General features: G+C 35.6%; 1 protein-coding gene and 1 long non-coding RNA gene across 11 annotated transcripts in view; one reads left to right on the top strand and one right to left on the bottom strand.

Moving 5' to 3' along the window:
• The window catches only part of LOC137488687 (uncharacterized), a 149,975-nt gene that overhangs the window by 19,478 nt on the left and 115,754 nt on the right, over window positions 1-14,743 (top strand). For all 10 annotated transcript variants that reach the window (XR_012396041.1, XR_012396039.1, XR_012396040.1 and 7 more), the window contains exon 3: window positions 3,586-3,743. This is a non-coding gene — a long non-coding RNA (uncharacterized lncRNA). The remainder of the gene's footprint in view (window positions 1-3,585; window positions 3,744-14,743) is intronic.
• vgll2a (vestigial-like family member 2a) overlaps window positions 1-14,743 on the bottom strand; it is a 42,275-nt gene that overhangs the window by 2,653 nt on the left and 24,879 nt on the right. The window lies entirely within an intron of this gene.

Below are 14,743 nucleotides of genomic sequence, written 5' to 3' on the forward strand. Positions count from 1 at the left end.
AAGCGGAAAATGACTTTTTAGAATTAGAAGGTTCAATCTGCATTTGCCCTGTTTCTTTTACCCCTATTTGCAAATTTAAGAGAAGGTTGACTTTTACATTTAGAGTACATTTAAGGTCTCTGTCATGTTAATGTATGAAAGAGAACTGTTACGCACATATTGTTTGCTATATGGAACGCAAAACGTTGAAGCTCAATATCTCAAAATCATTCAGAATGCAGATAAAACCTTGATAAAGATAAAAAAAGGTGATGATAAAAAAGGTGACGATTTGTCTTCATTTTTGATCAAACCGTAATCGACTTCCATCGGGAAAAAAAAAATTCATTTAGTACATGGTTTTAAGGTAAGTGGTTGCAAACAGTTTATATGGTCTGAATTTTGTAGAAATATAAATTGATATAATCTAGTTTCATATTAACAATAAACTCTTCTTGTTTATGTTCTTATTTTTCAAACAATTTAATGAAACAAATAAAAAGTATTAATATTTATCTTAATTGTTTAAACTCAGCCCATATAAACTGTTTGCAATCACTTAACTTTGAAAAAATTTAGTAAACCCAATAAATGATTTTTATCAGTGCATGTTAAGATCTCCGTAAAAAATGCTGGGCTCTCCACAGCCGATTTGTGTTAGGACAGTGTGAAGGAATTAGGGTAACTTATTAGTTTGTTATGTTTTTATTAAATAAGTAGTCTGAACAAACAGCAAACATCTTTTTTATTGAGTGATCAAAACAGCCTGCGGTGTTTGTATGGGCTCCAGTGTGTCCGTCCCTGTTGGACACACACAACACAACACATCTCCCTTCAGTCCAGCACAGCTGTCCGTGTGGAAAGAGAAACCCCACAGCACCGTCACCCATCACATCAATCTCTACCCGCCTGACAGCCGCTATGCCCACCTGTTCCTGGCACTGCTGTCCCGGGCCTGTGCTCTGCTATACGTGTGTGACAGTCCGAGGTTTGGCCGCTTGTGCTTTTCAGGCCTCAGATTACGTGTGCACTTTCATGACACGGGCTACTGTTTATGTCACAATCTTTTCTATTTAATCATAAAGAATGACAGGCTGATTCTAGCAGTATGACCAGATATAAGTGTGTAAAAGTGTATACAATTTTTGCTGCTTGTTCAAATTACTTATTTATAATGAGCTGAATCAGCACAATTCTTGAGGTTTTTATGGGATAGCTTAATTGTTTTATGTTCAATCAACTTAAATTTGTAAAAAACAATTAAGTTAATTGATTTGTATTGGGACAACATGAAGGGATTTTGTGGAACCCAGCATTTTTTACAGTAAAATAACCTGTCCAGAAACTCTTTTACTGGCTTTAAAATTGAGAGACTCGCTAAACAATGCTGGTTGTGTTAACTCAATGCTGCACTGTACAAACAATCTCCTAATAGTTTCTGTATTTTGTGGTTCACTGTTTATGTGTTTTCCGTTTATTTACGGTTAATTGCATTATAGGAGCTTGATCTCTGCTCTGTTGACTTTTGATGTTAAAAATTCAGCTCTACATGTTAACAAAAAGACTTGTATTGACATTTTAGTAGTTTGAAATAATGTTGTTCATTGGTTCATTTTCTTTTCGGCTTATTCCTGTTATTAACCTGGGGTCGCCACAGCGGTATGAACCGCCAACTTGTCCAGCATATGTTTTACGCAGCAGATGCCCTTCCCTCTGCATCCATACGCACTCATTCACACACTTACACACCATGACAATTTAGCCAACACAACGCACCTATATAGTCTTTGGACTAGTGAGGGAAACTGGAACACCTGGAGGAAACCCAACTAATCACGGGGAGCACATGCAAACTCAGAAATGCCAACTGACCCTGCCGAAGCTCGAACCAATAACCCTTTTGCTGTTAGGCAATATAATATAATGTGTAAGAAGTAATATGGAGAGAAATTAGTCCGTAAGGTAACAGAAAATGTACTGGCAGTTTATATCAATCAACAGACAATATATCACTTTTAACTATTAAAAATGTTGAAAAATGTCACTTTTTTAAAAACTTTTGAGGGTTAAAAATTGTTGGAATAAAGATCAAGGTGCCCTAATTCAATTCAAAATAGAAGAATGGGGAAAAAGTAAAAACATTTTTTACAGTGTGGCTCAAATAAGGACAAACCCGATAGTTTAAAGTATCTCATTTAAATTCAATCAAAAAAAAAATGTGCAAAAATTAGTTTGTTCATATTTGACCCAACGTTGGGTTAACACAACCCAGCATTTTTTTAGATTGTAATTTGTTACATTTACTACAACGTAAAAAGTAGGAAAGGCTAGGATTAAAAACAGATTAAAATGGGTTAAAAAAAGTCATAAAAGAATGAAAACGACGCGGTAGCACAGTGTGTAGCACATTCTCCTCACAGCAAGAAGGTCGCTGGTTCAAGCCTCGGCAGAGTCGTTGGCATTTCTGTGTGGAGTTTGCATGTTCTCTCCTTGTTTGTGTGGGTTTCCTCCAGGTAATCCGGTTACCCTTACAAGTCCAAAGACATGTTGTACAGGTGAACTGTGTATGCTAAAATTGACCACAGTGTGTATGGATGTTTCCTGGTGATGGGCTGCAGCTGGAATGGCATCCGCTGCATAAAACATTTGCTGGATAAGTTGGCAGTTCATTCTGCTGTGGCGACCCCAGATTAGTAAAGGGACTAAACCGAAAATAAAATAAATGAAAAAATCATGTGTATGTGTGAAAATGTTAAATGGTCTTTCATCATTTCTTGTGCAGTTAATCTAATTCATCATCACAATGTCTTATAAGCGTTGTGATATAATTGCATCATCTCTTGTCAAGATAATCACCCAAATCTGATTTGAACGTGTGTTTAAGCACAGGTCTGATGAAATACCTTTGGATAATGTGACAAAACAGTAGTATTAGTCACCATGACTGAATTTATAAACATTTATTTATGTGTGTGTGTGTGTGTGTGTGTGTTTCAATGTATTCAATTTCAACAGTCAGTTAATTCAGCTGATATACAGCATGTCAGTCTGTTTTAGCCATTTTATTCATTCATTCATTTTCTTTTCGGCTTAGTCCCTTTATTAATCTGGGGTCGCCACAGCGGAATTAGCGTATCCAGCATATGTTTTACGCAGCAGATACCCTTCCAGCTGCAACCCATCACTGGGAAACACATACACACTCATTCACACTCATCCACTCCGGTCAATTTTAGCATATACAATTCACCTGTACCCTTTGGATTTGAAACCGGAGCACCCGGAGGAAACCCACACAAACACGCGGAGAACATGCAAACTCCACACAGAAATGTCCCAGCCAAGGCTCAAACCAGCAACCTTCTTGCTGTGTCATTATGGCAAAGTGAAAATACATGTACTATTAGAAATTGGTTATAATTATATATTATAAATAATTATTATGTTTAAAAATGTTGAACAATTCTCAAAATGAACTTGGAAAATATTTGAAAAAGAATTTAAATTTCTGCATTACTACATGCGTACTGATTTCCATAAATCATTCAGTTTCACTCCCATCCTAATTCTCCTTTCATCTCCCCAACTTTCCCGTTTCCCCTTCAGCTCCTGCTTTCAGCTTTAATGCGTGTGAAGTCCATTATCAGGCCTCTCCATCTCCCCGTCCCGTAAAGCTCTTCACCCTAAAGGCACAGCTTTAATGGCAGGACTGACTGAGTCTGAGCTCTTAACGGAAGTCAGCGCCTCTCATGTTACCTGTCCAGGTAAGACAGTGTTTGTTTACTTTTATCAATGCGGTCCGGAGGTCATGGGACATGAAGAGGTGCTGAAGCGTTAGGCTTGTTGATGTTGAAAAGGCTGACACTCAACCCTGAGATGCAGAGTTCGAGATACTGAGGCCAGTGCATTCCCGAATGCGGTCGTATATATCTGGACTGGCAGTTGTCCTGCTTGGGTTGTGCAGATATAATATTTTAGATTGTGTGATCTTCACTATAGCATAAACAAACGTGTGGGTTTTGATGGTAAAGTGAAGCTAGTGATTTTCTGAAAGACACCTGAATCGTGAAGTGAAAGTGAAAATTACTGTTCTTCTTTTTGATTGATCATCATGTCATTTGCTCACACTGGTGAATAGTTGAAACTTGTAATAATATTTATACATCGTAATCTGAGGCCCTCCTGGATTACGCGAGGGCAGCCATTCTGCACTAGATCCCACTATTGGAGAGGGAACGGAGTAATGAGGCCAATTAAGATATGGGGAAGGTTAGGAGGCCATGATGGATAGAGGAAGTGGAAGATGGACTAGGCAAATTTGGCCAGCATTATTCAGTCCCTTATTCCCTATATATCATTGTTCACCACAGTGGAATAAACCGCCAACAATTCCAGAATATGTTATACGCATCGAATGCTCTTCCAGTCGCAATCCACTACTAGGAAACACCCATACACTCCCTCATTCACACACTTAGACACTATGGCCAATTTAATTTAACCAGTTTACCTGTAGCGCATGCCTTTGGACTGTAGAGGAAACCGAAGCACCTGGAGGAAACCCACACCAACATGCAAACTTCACACAGAAATGCCACCTGGCCCTTTTGGTCTTAAACCCCTGCGCTTTTAGAAAGACAACCTGGGATTTTTAATGACCTGTAAAATGTAAAATGGTGCTGCTCACCAAACAGTATTAAGTGGCCTTCACTATACTGGGGCATTAGGACTCACACAAACGGTTGAGCGCCCACTGCTGGCCTCACTAACACTTCTTCAGGCAACAACCTAGCTTGCCTATGTGGTCTCCCATTCAGGTACTGACTGGGTGCAGCCCTGCTTAGCTTCAGTGGGCAACCATGTGAGAGTTGCAGAGAACTAGCTGTACATATACATATTACATGTATTTACTATAATTTGCATAAACAACATAGACAAAAGACACGGTTTAAAAAAATGTCCATGATCAAAATTCTTAAATTCTGCTGTATTTTTCTTTTAGGAAGGTTTTTATGCACGTTTTATAAATCAGACCTCGGGTCTCTCCATGAATTAGCTTGAACTTTTTCCTTCAGTGACTCCTTCAAGTTTTGTCATGCTCACATCCTGCTATTTCACTGGATTTGGTTTAAGTGACCACTTATATCTATGTCCTGTGCCCTTTTTCAGTATTTGTGCTTTACTAAAAGCTTTAAAGTCATCAGCCATCTTCTTATCTCGTCTTACAACTATAGGTAAGCAGTGAAGACATACAGCTGAAGTCAGAATTATCACCCCCCTGTATATTTTTCCCCAATTTCTGTTTAATGGAGGGGAGATCTTTCAACACATTTCCAAACAAATAGTTTAAATAACTCATTTCTAATAACCTATTTATTTTATCTTTTCTATGATGACTGTACATAGTATAATTTAAATTTTAAGATTCTAGTTTAAGCTTAAAGTGCAATGGAAAGACAATCGAAAAAATATTGGTTTGGGGGCTAATAATATTGACCTTAAAATGGTCTTTAAACAATTTAAGTGAAGTTTAATTTTAAACTAATTTCGAGAGGAGCATGTGCTCATGATTGACCCAGCTGGTCCACATTAGCTAATTTTGATCCTCCAATCAAAGGATCCCAAATCACTATATATATCCTCATTTCCTTTCTAAAACTATCTTCGTCTGGAAGAAACCCCCCTCCTCCCCTTCTTCCTCCTTTATCCAGAATGGGCGGCACGGTGGCCCAGTGACTAGCACTGTTGCCTCACAGCAAGAATACCAATGGTGTTGGGTCCTCTCTGAGCCATCTGGTATTTCTGTGTGGAGTTTGCATGTTCTCCCCGTGTCCGCGTGGGTTTCCCCCGGGTTCCCCGGTTTTCTCCCACCATCCAAATGTGCTCTATATTATAGATGAAACAAGCCTAAACCTTTTTTAAAATGTCTTACTCTCAGGAAGTTCGCTTTGGCATCAGCAGCGGGGGAGTTTGAGATAGACCTGAGCTCAATCTCCACTCGCCCTGCAAAAGGGGGGGAGCCCTGGGCTCGAGGATCCCTTGAGCTCAGGGCTCTCTCCCGGGACAGCAAGCTATGTATAAATCATGAGCTAAGTGTAAATTCTTGAAACCTGCTTTTATTCTAGCCGAAATAAAACAAATGAGACTTTTTCCAGAAGAAAAAATATTATAGGAAATACTGTGAAAAAATCTTCGCTCTATTAAACATAATTTGGGAAATATTTAAAAAAGAAAAAAATTTAACTGGAGGGTTAATCATTCTGACTTCAACTGTACATTGCTTCTCTTTTTAGTTACAAGCAAAAGCCACACAACATAGCAATCTTTTTAATTCCCATTTCTTGTTGTATTGGCAATTGGAACAAATAGAGTGCCATGGGACAACCAAATTAGTGCAAAATAAATAATAAATAAAAAAATAATAGATATTTTTAAGTAACGTAAATCTGTCGTGTTTTTTCTTCTACATAATTCATTAGGAGACATCATTTGCAGTCTTGATACCCAGGCTTTCCTTTTAAGACCTGCCAAGGACCATGTAGTTTTTTTTATTATGTCCTGATACGGAAAACCATGAAATTCAATCGGGTGTCCTAACTCATTCACATGACTGTAGATCGAAGTAGGCTTGCCCTTGATCCATAAAAAGAGAGTCTGAATACAAACACACAGAAGGAAGTCCTGAAATAGGAATAACCACATGAGCCCATTTAGCCTTCCCATGTTTTAATGTCTGTTCCTTTCATCTGTGGGCTAAATGTGTGATGCGACGCTCTTCAAAATAAAGGTCCTTTATTGGCTTCAATGGCTCCATGAAGAACTTTTAACATTTTCTTTGCACAAAATGTTCTTATAAAGGTCTTTTAGATTATGATTTTGTTTTGTTGTTGTTTGTTGTTTGTTTGTTCAACCAGCAAACAAAGAAAAAAAAAACCACAAAGGCAGAACATTTCATAGGTAAGATTCCGTTTTTACGTTCTAGTTTTGTTGAATAAAATTAGCAAACAATGTAAATGAAATATGACAATAAGATGCTGGGCTGCCGAAAATGTTATTATTGTTGGCTAAGTGTAGTAACGGCTAGTTTTTGAAGTAACTTATTAGGGTGCCTGATAACATAACAGTGCCTGCACCTCAATGTGCATACTGTCCACCATAAATTGTTGAATATTACAAATGTTATATACCATTTAGTTTAGAAAGGTGGATATTATGGACATTGAGACGCAGGGATATCGATGGTTCACACAAAACATTCATAACGGAGATTCATTCACAAATGAATCACTTCCTCTGTTAAAGTAAAAGCAGGAGAGGGGTTTATGTTTCAGGACACGGATTAGATCAAATTTAACGGGGAGGGAGAATAATACATTTCCATGTACACAAACACATGCTCTTTGTCGGCAATGCCCGTGCAGTCACTTATCCATCGATGTAGAAAATCAAAAATTTCGTAGAATCATAATTTTCATAGATTAAAAAAAAATATTTTGACCACAGGGAAAAACTCCCGATCATAGATATATGCATGCATGTGTATATATCTCTGGCTCTGGATAACCAGTCTTCCACTACACCTTGGTCCCGCATTCATTTCAAAGGAGCGCTACCCTGTACTAAAATGGCAGCTCTATTGATGCATTCCAAATAGATGACAATACCGTAGACAACATCAAATGTAAATATCTATCTACGCATTCGGCAAAGAACTGCCTTCATTAGGGTAACAGTGATCAGGTGCTTCTGGGGTTTCTTTTGAATGCTACACTTTCATGACTTTAGAATATCTAAACAATACTAAAATAATATGTTGAACAAGGTCAACTCAACAATCATCATTAATTCAGCATTGATAGAGGAGATTGTTTTCAGAGAGCATTTCTCAATGACTTCAGTGATTGACTCTTCAGAGATTTTCTATATGTTTCTATCTTCATCTTCTGGTGGAAGCCTGTATATTTGTGACTTGATGATGTTATTTAATATGTCTGATTCTGGTATGTTTAAAAAAAGTGTTAACAAAATATACATTAACATTCCCACTATAAATGACATGACATTGAGTTAACCTTGGAGAGCCATAAACAAACCTCTACTAAAGTCACTACTGTATGTTTTGTTTTTATATTGCAGTTGTTTGGCAGCTGGAATTTGAATGGCTCACTTAAAAAAGACCATGTTTACAATCAGTAGTTGAAGAAGTGACAAACACTTGCCCGTTCTGGGTTTGGATAATGTAAGCTGGCAATAGATTTGTTGATCGTTGTGTATCAGCAATGAGCTTTGGCACTGAGCAAATGTCTTGTGTTTACATGTGTTCTCACATTCATTTATAGTCACTGCCAGGAAATGTACGGCAAGCAGTTTTGTCTTTTGTTCATTACTTAATTTTTACTACTGATAGTCTGCATGAACCGGAAGCTGCAATCATTTATTTATTTTTTGTATTGTGACGGAATATTAAATGAGAAAACAGTCGGCGTGACTTTTTTTTCTACTGCGAGCTGATTGGATGTAGTAAAGGAGGCATTTCATTCAGGAAGATTGGGGGGAAAAATTTAGGGAGAGTTATTGCAACAGACCTCGCCATTTCTGTTTGTTGTCAAAACTGACAGTTGGAGGGGCGTGGTTATGTCAGCCACGCCCAATACCTTAGACAGACATGATCTGAGAATTTAACTCAAAACAAACAAGTGCATTTTCAGATTTCAATTAAAGATTACAAGAGCAAACATTTTTTTCTCTTAATGACATGCACAGATGAATTGTTCACTGCCAAACTAGCAATGTGAGCTTGCAAAATCATGTGGCTAGTTTTGATTTCGTTTGTACTTTAAAAATGCTAATTCTTGATATCAGGAGTTAGATTTCCACAGTTAACAATGCCATTTTTTATATCAGGAATTACAATTTGGCTAATAAATATGTTAGTAAATTCATAATCAAGACTGTACAATTACAGTGCACATTATTAGTCTTAAAGTGAACAGTGCAGGTTGTTCACTTAGGGAAAAAATGTTTTTATAATTTTTAATTCATCTATTTATTTGGTTTCGCTCTGGAATGGCAGTCCTTTTCTGATGACATCAGTTTGACAGCCCCCCCCCCCTCCCCCACTTCCCCATTGAATGAATAAAAAGTCAAATGGTAATATATATGGCAACCAGAATTATGGAAGCTGGTATTGAACATTGCCATTGTTACTAGTAGAAATCCAATTCCTATATCAATATTTAGAGTCTTTTCTCTTTTTTCTTTTTTTTTTTTTGTCCAGTCCACTTAAATTTGTTCCGTTAATTTAATCGATTATGTTGGGAGAACTTAATTGAGTTTTGTGGAACCCTGCATTTTTTACAATGTAGCATTTTACCCAATGTTGGGGGTAACGCATTACAAGTAACGCGAGTTAGGTAATTCTATTACTTTTCTAAGTAACAAGTAAAGTAACCCATTACTTCAAAAAATTAAGTAATAATATTTGAGTTACTTTTTTAAAAATGTAACTTGAGTTACTTTTAGCTTTAATACACTCAAAAATATTTTTGCTGCTTGTTCAAACCTATTTAAAATCAGCTGAAACAACACAATTCTTGAGGTTTTTCAGGGACAACTTACAATGTTATGTTTAATCAACTTGAAATTGTAAAAACATCAAGGCAACTCAATTAATTTGCGTTAGGAAACGTAGTGATTGTGTGAAAATCACTTTTTTTTGTTACAGTGTATGTTCAAAATTACTTTTACTGCTTGTTCAAACTTGTTTTCGACATCTTAATTGTTTTGTGTTCATTCCACTTAAATTTGTAAAAATTACTAAGTTAGCAATCAGTTTGTGTTGGGACAATATGAATAAATTGTGTGGAACACGGCATTTTTTTACAGTGTACACTTTTAAAAACAGTTTGCTGAATCAAAATTAGTGTAATCAGTCACGTTGAATCACACACTCAATAAGAGAATGAGCTCCCCGCTGAAACAGACAAAAACCAAGACAGCAGAGCCTTACATATCTGTGATGGAAGTATTCTCATTATTCTCAACGCATCCAAGAAAAGGGGATTGTCTCAATGGACAGAGGTTTTACTGAACTAATAATACAAAAGTAGCAAACACATTGCTTTCAACTTTCATTAATCAGTATATGCGGCATTAATATGATAAAGAAGTTCTCAGAATGTAACATTATTCTAATTTTTTTAAATCAGTTTTAAGGTAAATGAAAGTGTGGGTTATACAGTGTGTCGGTAAATGCAGAGTTCCTCTATTTAAAAAAAGAAAAATACCCTGCAAGTTCTGAAAGAGATCAAGCCTCAGGCAGGTATGGAAAAGTAATGTAATGCATTATTTTCTGTAAAAAGTAATTAAGTAACCCAACTAGTTCAGGGCTCAACAATAAGGACTGCCCGATGGCCCGGGGCCAGCGTGTGAGATGCTCGGGACAGTAGACAGGATAGTTACTGGCCCGATCGGGCCACTGCTTCCTTGTTACTAAAGTTTAATTTGCCTGTGACTATTTGTCAATTGCGTGCAAATAAAGTTTTAGAATTGAGAAACAGTTCGTATTTTCAAGCCTTCAAATGCTACCTTCTCGGTTCTTCTTATCTGATTGGATGTTGTGAGCACGTTATTAGTACAGTGAAGAGACAGCAACATGGCGATGACATCAAATGATGATGCTAAAGGAAAACATTTGTTTCTAACATCTTGGAAGCAGACATATACGAGGGTACACCACGACAAAAAAAAAAGTGATCTTTTGTACAGTTTGCCATCAGTTTGGCAGGTCTTTAGCCATGTTTTGTTTCAAAACACTTTGAATTTTGCTCATTACACAAAACACTTTGAATTTTGCTCATTACACATTTTTAAAAATATTAAAAATGTTGAAATATTTAAATTCTATATATACAAACATTTTGGCACATTTTTTTTATTTGTGGCTAAGAAATTAACTTTTTTTGGTGGGGCCAGTGAAAATATTGGCAGGGCAAGTAAAAATCTGAACCACTGGTCCGATTGGGCCAGTAGAAAAAATCCTTAGCGTTGAACCCTGTAGTTACTTTTTGGGGGGAGTTACTCAATAGTGGAATGCATTACTTTCAAAAGTAACTTTCCCAACACTGACTTTAACTAGTGAAAATTTAATCATAAATTTCAATGTTTCATATTCTTTGAGTGAATTAAAACTCAACACATAGATTTACAGCAGGACATGTTAGCAAACCTTAACAAAGTCATGAAAGAAACCTGCAGGAATCGCATATATGACCTCCAGGGTTATGATTATTTGTCCTTCTTTTACAATCGCTCACACACACCAACCAACCCATTTAACAAGCCACTGTCATTACCAGAACAAAGTGGCTTTTTGCTCTGTCAGAAGGACTGTGGTTATGCCAGGAATCTTCAGCTCAAGACCTTTGGATTCATCCGCTGTTGTAAGGTGTGTTCAGCTTGGGTGAAAAGCCAAACACTGAAGCGCTGGAGGGAAATGCGATATCCAGGCTTAACACTTCAGACACAACATCAGGCTTACCAATCGCCACCATGCCTGAGAGTAAAAGTGACGCTTCATCTGCAGACTGATTGAGTGCAAAGTTACTATTGTTTAAACCCTAAAGCACACACAGAGTATAGCGATCAAATAATGCAGTAGACATTAAAACAATATTGAATTCATGCGTCTAGTCTTTATTGAAAGGAAATGAAGTTGAAATTTCAAAATGATTCGCCCTCCTGTGAATTTTTTTTCCAATTATTTCCCAAATGATGTTTAACAAAGCAAGTAATTTTTCACAGTGTTTTCTTAAATATTTTTTTCTTCTGGAGAAAGTCTTATTTGTTTTATTTCGGCTAAAATAAAAGCAGTTTTTTATATTTTTTAAAAGCCATTTAAAGTCAAAATTATCAGCCCCCTTTAGCAATATTTGTTTTTGATAGTCTACAGAATAAACCATTATTATACAATAAATTGCCTAATTACCCTAACCTGCCTAGTTAACGTAATTAACCTATTTAAGCCTTTTAATGTCACTTTAAGCTGTAGAAGTGTCTTGAAAAATATCTAGTAAAATATTATGTCCTGTCATCATGGCAAAGATAAAATAAATCAGTTATTAGAAATGAGTTCTTAAAACTATTATGTTTGGAAATGTGTAAATGTTAACTCTCCCTCATATGTCACGATGGTACAGAGAGATTTTTGCAGTGTTACCCCACGGCAGGCTTGCAGTTGTGCTTAATGGTAACATACAGAGCTTTCAAAATGGTCTCCTTTTATAGATCACTTGCCTTCCCATGTGAGAGAAATGGTTTTGTGCAGGGGTCAACAATCTCGGTTCTGGAGGGCCGGTGTCCCTACAGGGTTTAGCTCCAACTTGCCTCAACACACCTGCCTGGATGTTTCAAGTATACCTAAAAAGACCTTCATTAGCTTTTTTAGGTGTGTTTGATTAGGGTTGGAGCTAAAATCTGCAGGACACCGGCCCTCCAGGAACAAGTTTGGTGACCCCTGGTTTTGTGCGTCATTTTATTTATTTATTTATTATTATTTTTTTGGAGGAGGAGGGTTGTCGGAAGCTCTCTTGTTGTTTGTTGTTGTTGATGTTATTGTTTCTTTTTGTTTTGTTCTAATGTTCTTTTTTCAAATTACATGTCTATGATTGTGCCATGGTGTGAAAGTATTTGCTACTTACTATATATATATATATATATATATATATATATATATATATATATATATATATATATATATATATATATATATATATATATATATATATATATATAAATATATATAGTAAGTAGCAAATATATATATTATATATATATTCATCATATATATATATATATATATATGATTCGAGTATATGATTGGATGTTGTAGTACATTTGAACAATATCCCATTTAAATTTTTTTTGTAAAACTTGCCTTATGTCTGTGAAAGCACATTGTACATTAATTTTGATAACCTAAAATAAACATACACAGAAATGTGTAAATGTTAAATATTTTGTCCGGGAAAAACTGAAAATTGATTGTGATTTGTAAAATGATACTATATATTTTTCTAAACTTTAAATTGATTTATTTGTGAATATATATGTTAATTAGGTGTCAGTTTAAGTCAGAATTTTTAGCCCCCCTGTATTATTAGACCCGTTTATTTTTCCCCCCAATATCTGTTAAATGGAGAGAACATTTCTAAACATAACAGTTTTAATAACTCATTTATAATAACTGATTTATTTTATCTTTGCCATGATGACAGTAAATAATAATTTATTTACTAGATATTTTTCAAGACACTTCTATACAGCTTATGGTTTGTTCTGTAGACTATCAAAAAAAATTTGGTTAAAAGGGCTAATAATTTTGTCCTTAAAATGGTGTTAAAAAAATTAATAACTGCTTATATTCTAGCTGAAATAAAAGAAATAAGACTTTCTCCAGAAGAAAACATATTATCAGACACACTGTCAAAATGCCCTTGCTCTGTTAAACATCATTTAGGAAATATTTAAAAAAAAATTGAAACTCCAACTGTGTGTGCGTGTGTCTGTGTGTGTCTGTGTGTGTGTGTGTCTGTGTGTGTGTGTGTGTGTATATATATATATATATATATATATATATATATATATATATATATATATATATATCAGGATCTCGAATCTGATTGGCTGAACCAACTGTTGTGTATTACTCCACCCACATACAGCGACAAGCAGATCAATAAACTCACTACAGTTTGACAAATATTGCAGCTGTTGGTACATAATGTACTTTTCAGTTGTTTAGATCACAACTATGCAATTTATTTATAAAGATAGTGTCTATTTTAAAATATTTATATAAATCTCCATCAGCCTGCAAAAGTGGTTGACATTGTCCATCCACAAGATGGCGACAGAGACAGCATGATAAGTCCTTAGAGGAAAAAGCTTGTAAATTCTAACTACAGCTAATCAAATCATTATTAAACAGCTAATTGACATTCTGAGTCAGTCTCTGTCTTTTGTATGTTGTAGTGCTGTATTTATACCATAGTAATTGTAGTTTATTGAGTGTGAGATGGAACTAACATATTAGTAATGTGTGTATTTTGTTTTGGCCATTCTTTGTAGAACCCTGAGTTACTTTTTTGTTGCCTATCTGTATGTTTCTAATTAGTCTCTTGTTTTTGTTACTGCATACTTGTTCATTAAACAGAAAAAAAGAAGAAATGCCTGCATGTGTTTAGGGTTTTTTCTTATCGCTAACACAAGAGTAATCTGGTAGTGTTTGCTTTGTTTTGGCTTTTTCTGGGTTAATTATTATGATCTCCTGATTGCAACAGGGAAATACTGGGAAATGTCTGTAGACTGATGACATTTCATGCCGTTCAGCCTTATAATCACCTGTATTGTCATCACTTTAGACATTATGCAAGAGAATCTTTCAAATAGAAAATGACATGTGTGAATGTGAATGATTGGCGGAAGGAAGTATTTCCTCATACAAAAGGTTTTTAGACTCTTCGTGTTTGATTTTATTCTTATTTATATAAACGAAAATGCTGTCGAATTGTTGTATAAACGCAATATCATATTTGTAGCAGTGCAATATGGCACTCGGCTTTTGCTAGCATCCATGATTTTGATATGTGAATAATAAAAAGTTAATTTTAAAACTGCAGGTAATTATCCTATAATGTAACAGCCACGAAATTCAACATTTCTAAATAGTGTATTCAGATGTATTTCTATTAGTATACCAATGATA

Source organism: Danio rerio, chromosome 20 (genome assembly GCF_049306965.1).
Source record: "Danio rerio strain Tuebingen ecotype United States chromosome 20, GRCz12tu, whole genome shotgun sequence".
Classification (NCBI taxonomy): domain Eukaryota; kingdom Metazoa; phylum Chordata; class Actinopteri; order Cypriniformes; family Danionidae; genus Danio; species Danio rerio.